The 8,229-nt window shown below is 24.3% G+C and overlaps 1 pseudogene; it reads right to left on the minus strand.

Annotated features, from left to right (window-relative positions):
* LOC135567514 (solute carrier family 15 member 1-like) overlaps positions 1-6,268 on the minus strand; it is a 24,446-nt pseudogene extending 18,178 nt beyond the window's left edge.
* Between the last annotated feature and the right edge of the window lie 1,961 nt (positions 6,269-8,229).

Consider the following 8,229-nt stretch of genomic DNA (forward strand, 5'->3'; position numbering starts at 1 on the left):
TATATGGTTTATATAGTTAGTATATGGTTTATATAGTTAGTATATATAGTTAGTATATATAGTTAGTATATGGTTTATATAGTTAGTATATGGTTTATATAGTTAGTATATGGTTTATATAGTTAGTATATGGTTTATATAGTTAGTATATGGTTTATATAGTTAGTATATATAGTTAGTATATGGTTTATATAGTTAGTATATGGTTTATATAGTTAGTATATGGTTTATATAGTTAGTATATGGTTTATATAGTTAGTATATGGTTTATATAGTTAGTATATGGTTTATATAGTTAGTATATAGTTTATATGGTTTATATAGTTAGTATATATAGTTAGTATATGGTTTATATAGTTAGTATATATAGTTAGTATATGGTTTATATAGTTAGTATATATAGTTAGTATATGGTTTATATAGTTAGTATATATAGTTAGTATATGGTTTATATAGTTAGTATATGGTTTATATAGTTAGTTAGTATATGGTTTATATAGTTAGTATATGGTTTATATAGTTAGTATATAGTTTAGTATAGTTAGTATATGGTTTATATAGTTAGTTTATATAGTTAGTATATATAGTTAGTATATGGTTTATATAGTTAGTATATATAGTTAGTATATGGTTTATATAGTTAGTATATGGTTTATATAGTTAGTATATATAGTTAGTATATATAGTTAGTATATGGTTTATATAGTTAGTATATATAGTTAGTATATGGTTTATATAGTTAGTATATGGTTTATATAGTTAGTATATGGTTTATATAGTTAGTATATGGTTTATATAGTTAGTATATATAGTTAGTTAGTTTATATAGTTAGTATATATAGTTAGTATATATAGTTAGTATATGGTTTATATAGTTAGTATATATAGTTAGTTATATAGTTTATATAGTTAGTATATATAGTTAGGTTTATATAGTTAGTATATATAGTTAGTATATGGTTTATATAGTTAGTATATATAGTTAGTTTATATAGTTAGTATATATAGTTAGTATATGGTTTATATAGTTAGTATATATAGTTAGTATATGGTTTATATAGTTAGTATATATAGTTAGTATATGGTATATATATAGTTAGTATATATAGTTAGTATATGGTTTATATAGTTAGTATAGTTAGTATATGGTTTATATAGTTAGTATATGGTTTATATAGTTAGTATATATAGTTAGTATATATAGTTAGTATATGGTTTATATAGTTAGTATATGGTTTATATAGTTAGTATATGGTTTATATAGTTAGTATATATAGTTAGTATATGGTTTATATAGTTAGTAGTTAGTATATGGTTTATATATAGTTAGTTATATATAGTTAGTATATGGTTTATATAGTTAGTATATATAGTTAGTATATGGTTTATATAGTTAGTATATATAGTTAGTATATATAGTTTATATAGTTAGTATATATAGTTAGTATATGGTTTATATAGTTAGTATATATATAGTTAGTATATAGTTTATATATAGTTAGTATATGGTTTATATAGTTAGTATATATAGTTAGTATATATAGTTAGTATATATAGTTAGTATATGGTTTATATAGTTAGTATATATAGTTAGTATATGGTTTATATAGTTAGTATATATAGTTAGTATATGGTTTATATAGTTAGTATATATAGTTAGTATATGGTTTATATAGTTAGTATATATAGTTAGTATATGGTTTATATAGTTAGTATATGGTTTATATAGTTAGTATATGGTTTATATAGTTAGTATATGGTTTATATAGTTAGTATATGGTTTATATAGTTAGTATATGGTTTATATAGTTAGTATATATAGTTAGTATATGGTTTATATAGTTAGTATATGGTTTATATAGTTAGTATATGGTTTATATAGTTAGTATATATAGTTAGTATATATAGTTAGTATATGGTTTATATAGTTAGTATATATAGTTAGTATATGGTTTATATAGTTAGTATAGTTATATGGTTTATATAGTTAGTATATATAGTTAGTATATGGTTTATATAGTTAGTATGGTTTATATAGTTAGTATATGGTTTATATAGTTAGTATATATAGTTAGTATATGGTTTATATAGTTAGTATATATAGTTAGTATATGGTTTATATAGTTAGTATATGGTTTATATAGTTAGTATATGGTTTATATAGTTAGTATATATAGTTAGTATATGGTTTATATAGTTAGTATATGGTTTATATAGTTAGTTTATATAGTTAGTATATGGTTTATATAGTTAGTATATATAGTTAGTATATGGTTTATATAGTTAGTATATATAGTTAGTTTATATAGTTTTATATAGTTATATAGGTTTATATAGTTAGTATATGGTTTATATAGTTAGTATATGGTTTATATAGTTAGTATATGGTTTATATAGTTAGTATGGTTTATATAGTTAGTATATATATAGTTAGTATATAGTTTATATAGTTAGTATATGGTTTATATAGTTAGTATATATAGTTAGTATATGGTTTATATAGTTAGTTAGTTAGTATATGGTTTATATAGTTAGTATATGGTTTATATAGTTAGTATATATAGTTAGTATATGGGTTTATATAGTTAGTATAGTATATGGTTTATATAGTTAGTATATGGTTTATATAGTTAGTATATAGTTAGTATATGGTTTATATAGTTAGTATATATAGTTAGTATATGGTTTATATAGTTAGTATATATAGTTAGTATATGGTTTATATAGTTAGTATATGGTTTATATAGTATAGTTAGTATATGGTTTATATAGTTAGTATATGGTTTATATAGTTAGTATATGGTTTTATATAGTTAGTATAGTTTATATAGTTAGTATATGGTTTTATATAGTTTATATAGTTAGTATATGGTTTATATAGTTAGTATATATAGTTAGTATATGGTTTATATAGTTAGTATATATAGTTAGTATATGGTTTATATAGTTAGTATATATAGTTAGTATATGGTTTATATAGTTAGTATATATAGTTAGTATATGGTTTATATAGTTAGTATATGGTTTATATAGTTAGTATATATAGTTAGTATATGGTTTATATAGTTAGTATATGGTTTATATAGTTAGTATATGGTTTATATAGTTAGTATATATAGTTAGTATATGGTTTATATAGTTAGTATATGGTTTATATAGTTAGTATATATAGTTAGTATATATAGTTAGTATATGGTTTATATAGTTAGTATATGGTTTATATAGTTAGTATATATAGTTAGTATATATAGTTAGTATATGGTTTATATAGTTAGTATATATAGTTAGTATATGGTTTATATAGTTAGTATATGGTTTATATAGTTAGTATATATAGTTAGTATATGGTTTATATAGTTAGTATATGGTTTATATAGTTAGTATATATAGTTAGTATATGGTTTATATAGTTAGTATATATAGTTAGTATATGGTTTATATAGTTAGTATATATAGTTAGTATATGGTTTATATAGTTAGTATATATAGTTAGTATATGGTTTATATAGTTAGTATATATAGTTAGTATATGGTTTATATAGTTAGTATATATAGTTAGTTATATGGTTTATATAGTTAGTATATATAGTTAGTATATGGTTTATATAGTTAGTATATGGTTTATATAGTTAGTATATATAGTTAGTATATATAGTTTATATAGTTAGTTATATAGTTAGTATATGGTTTATATAGTTAGTTAGTTTATATAGTTAGTATATATAGGTTATATAGTTAGTATATATAGTTAGTATATATAGTTAGTATATGGTTTATATAGTTAGTATATGGTTTATATAGTTAGTATATGGTTTATATAGTTAGTATATATAGTTAGTATATATAGTTAGTATATGGTTTATATAGTTAGTATATATAGTTAGTATATGGTTTATATAGTTAGTATGGTTTATATAGTTAGTATATGGTTTATATAGTTAGTATATAGTTTATATAGTTAGTATATGGTTTATATAGTTAGTATATATAGTTAGTATATGGTTTATATAGTTAGTATATATAGTTAGTATATGGTTTATATAGTTAGTATATGGTTTATATAGTTAGTATATATAGTTAGTATATATAGTTAGTATATGGTTTATATAGTTAGTTTATATAGTTAGTATATATAGTTATATAGTTAGTATATATAGTTAGTATATATAGTTAGGTTTATATAGTTAGTATATATAGTTAGTATATGTTTATATAGTTAGTATATAGTTTATATATAGTTAGTATATGGTTTATATTTAGTATATATAGTTAGTATATGGTTTATATAGTTAGTATATATAGTTAGTATATGGTTTATATAGTTAGTATATATAGTTAGTATATGGTTTATATAGTTAGTTAGTTTATATAGTTAGTATATATAGTTAGTATATATAGTATATGGTTTATATAGTTAGTATATGGTTTATATAGTTAGTATATGGTTTATAGTTAGTATATGGTTTATATAGTTAGTATATATAGTTAGTATATGGTTTATAGTTAGTTAGTATATATAGTTAGTATATGGTTTATATAGGTTATATATAGTTAGTATATGGTTTATATAGTTAGTATATATAGTTTATATAGTTAGTATATATAGTTAGTTAGTTTATATAGTTAGTATATGGTTTATATAGTTAGTATATATAGTTAGTATATGGTTTATATAGTTAGTATATGGTTTATATAGTTATATAGTTAGTTTATATAGTTAGTATATGGTTTATATAGTTAGTATATGGTTTATATAGTTAGTATATATAGTTATATAGTTAGTTTATATAGTTAGTATATGGTTTATATAGTTAGTATATGGTTTATATAGTTAGTATATATAGTTTTATATAGTTAGTATATATAGTTAGTATATGGTTTATATAGTTAGTATATATAGTTAGTATATGGTTTATATAGTTAGTATATGGTTTATATAGTTAGTATATATAGTTAGTATATATAGTTAGTATATGGTTTATATAGTTAGTATATGGTTTATATAGTTAGTATATAGTTTATATAGTTAGTATATGGTTTATATAGTTAGTATATGGTTTATATAGTTAGTATATGGTTTATATAGTTAGTATATATAGTTAGTATATATAGTTAGTATATATAGTTAGTATATGGTTTATATAGTTAGTATATATAGTTAGTATATGGTTTATATAGTTAGTATATATAGTTAGTATATGGTTTATATAGTTAGTATATATAGTTAGTATATATAGTTAGTATATGGTTTATATAGTTAGTATATGGTTTATATAGTTAGTATATGGTTTATATAGTTAGTATATGGTTTATATAGTTAGTATATATAGTTAGTATATATAGTTAGTATATGGTTTATATAGTTAGTATATGGTTTATATAGTTAGTATATGGTTTATATAGTTAGTATATATAGTTAGTATATGGTTTATATAGTTAGTATATATAGTTAGTATATGGTTTATATAGTTAGTATATGGTTTATATAGTTAGTATATATAGTTAGTATATGGTTTATATAGTTAGTATATGGTTTATATAGTTAGTATATGGTTTATATAGTTAGTATATATAGTTAGTATATGGTTTATATAGTTAGTATATATAGTTAGTATATGGTTTATATAGTTAGTATATGGTTTATATAGTTAGTATATGGTTTATATAGTTAGTATATGGTTTATATAGTTAGTATATATAGTTAGTATATGGTTTATATAGTTAGTATATGGTTTATATAGTTAGTATATATAGTTAGTATATGGTTTATATAGTTAGTATATGGTTTCTAGAGTTAGTATATATAGTTAGTATATATAGTTAGTATATATAGTTAGTATATATAGTTAGTATATATAGTTAGTATATGGTTTATATAGTTAGTATATGGTTTATATAGTTAGTATATGGTTTATATAGTTAGTATATGGTTTATATAGTTAGTATATATAGTTAGTATATATATAGTTAGTATATATAGTTAGTATATGGTTTATATAGTTAGTATATGGTTTATATAGTTAGTATATATAGTTAGTATATATAGTTAGTATATGGTTTATATAGTTAGTATATATAGTTAGTATATATAGTTAGTATATGGTTTATATAGTTAGTATATGGTTTATATAGTTAGTATATATAGTTAGCATATGGTTAATAGAGTTAGTATATGGTTTATAGAGTTAGTATAGTTGAAGTTGTTAGCATATAAAGATAGGGGAAGTGGCTCACCTGCATCTGATCTGGCTGCACCATGAGAATGTCCCTGCGGAGGAGTCAGCAATTCAGTTAAACATGTCCCTGGGTGTCTTTAATTCAGGTAAACATGTCCCTGGGTGTCTTTAATTCAGGTGAACATGTCCTTGGGTGTCTTTAATTCAGGTAAACATGTCCCTGGGTGTCTTTAATTCAGGTGAACATGTCCCTGGGTGTCTTTAATTCAGGTGAACATGTCCCTGGGTGTCATTAATTCAGGTAAACATGTCCCTGGGTGTCTTTAATTCAGGTAAACATGTCCCTGGGTGTCTTTAATTCAGGTGAACATGTCCCTGGGTGTCTTTAATTCAGGTAAACATGTCCCTGGGTGTCTTTAATTCAGGTGAACATGTCCCTGGGTGTCATTAATTCAGGTAAGTATGTCCCTGGGTGTCTTTAATTCAGGTAAACATGTTCCTGGGTGTCTTTAATTCAGGTAAACATGTCCCTGGGTGTCTTTAATTCAGGTGAACATGTCCTTGGGTGTCTTTAATTCAGGTAAACTTATGTCCCTGGGTGTCTTTAATTCAGGTGAACATGTCCCTGGGTGTCTTTAATTCAGGTGAACATGTCCCTGGGTGTCTTTAATTCAGGTAAACATGTCCCTGGGTGTCTTTAATTCAGGTGAACATGTCCCTGGGTGTCTTTAATTCAGGTGAACATGTCCCTGGGTGTCTTTAATTCAGGTGAACATGTCCCTGGGTGTCTTTAATTCAGGTGAACATGTCCCTGGAGTGTCTTTAATTCAGGTGAACATGTCCTGGGTGTCTTTAATTCAGGTGAACATGTCCCTGGGTGTCTTTAATTCAGGTAAACATGTCCCTGGGTGTCATTGTCTTTAATTCAGGTGAACATGTCCTTGGGTGTCATTAATTCAGGTAAACATGTCCCTGGGTGTCTTTAATTCAGGTAAACATGTCTCCTGGGTGTCTTTAATTCAGGTAAGAACATGTCCCTGGGTGTCATTAATTCAGGTAAACATGTCCCTGGGTGTCATTAATTCAGGTAAACATGTCCCTGGGTGTCATTAATTCAGGTAAACATGTACCCTGGGTGTCATTAATTCAGGTGAACATGTCCTGGGTGTCATTAATTCAGGTAAACATGTCCCTGGGTGTCATTAATTCAGGTAAACATGTCCCTGGGTGTCATTAATTCAGGTGAACATGTACCTGGGTGTCATTTATTCAGGTGAACATGTCCTTGGGTGTCATTTATTCAGGTAAACATGTCATTGGGTGTCATTAATTCAGGTAAACATGTCTTTGGGTGTCATTAATTCAGGTGAACATGTCCCTGGGTGTCATTAATTCAGGTAAACATGTCCCTGGGTGTCATTAATTCAGGTAAACATGTCATTGGGTGTCATTAATTCAGGTAAACATGTCTTTGGGTGTCATTAATTCAGGTGAACATGTCCCCTGGGTGTCATTAATTCAGGTAAACATGTCCCTGGGTGTCTTTAATTAGGTAAACATGTCCTTAGGTGTCTTTTTAATTCAGGTAAACATGTCCTGGGTGTCATTAATTCAGGGGACATGTCCTTGGGTGTCTTTAATTCTGGCTGAACATGTCCCTGGTGTGTCTTTAATTCAGGTGAACATGTCCCTGGGTGTCTTTAATTCAGGTAAACATGTCCCTGGTGTCTTTAATTCAGGTAAACATGTCCTTGTCATTAATTCGGGTGTCATTAATTCAGGTAAACATGTCCCTGGGTGTCATTAATTCAGGTAAACATGTCCCTGGGTGTCTTTAATTCAGGTGAACATGTCCCTGGGTGTCATTAATTCAGGTAAACATGTCCCTGGGTGTCATTAATTGAGGAAAACATGTCCCTGGGTGTCATTAATTCAGGTGAACATGTCCCTGGGTGTCATTAATTCAGGTAAACATGTCTTTGGGTGTCATTAATTCAGGTGAACATGTCCCTGGGTGTCATTAATTCAGGTAAACATGTCCTTGGGTGTCTTT

The sequence above is a fragment of the Oncorhynchus nerka genome, unplaced genomic scaffold (genome assembly GCF_034236695.1).
Source record: "Oncorhynchus nerka isolate Pitt River unplaced genomic scaffold, Oner_Uvic_2.0 unplaced_scaffold_1968, whole genome shotgun sequence".
Taxonomy (NCBI): domain Eukaryota; kingdom Metazoa; phylum Chordata; class Actinopteri; order Salmoniformes; family Salmonidae; genus Oncorhynchus; species Oncorhynchus nerka.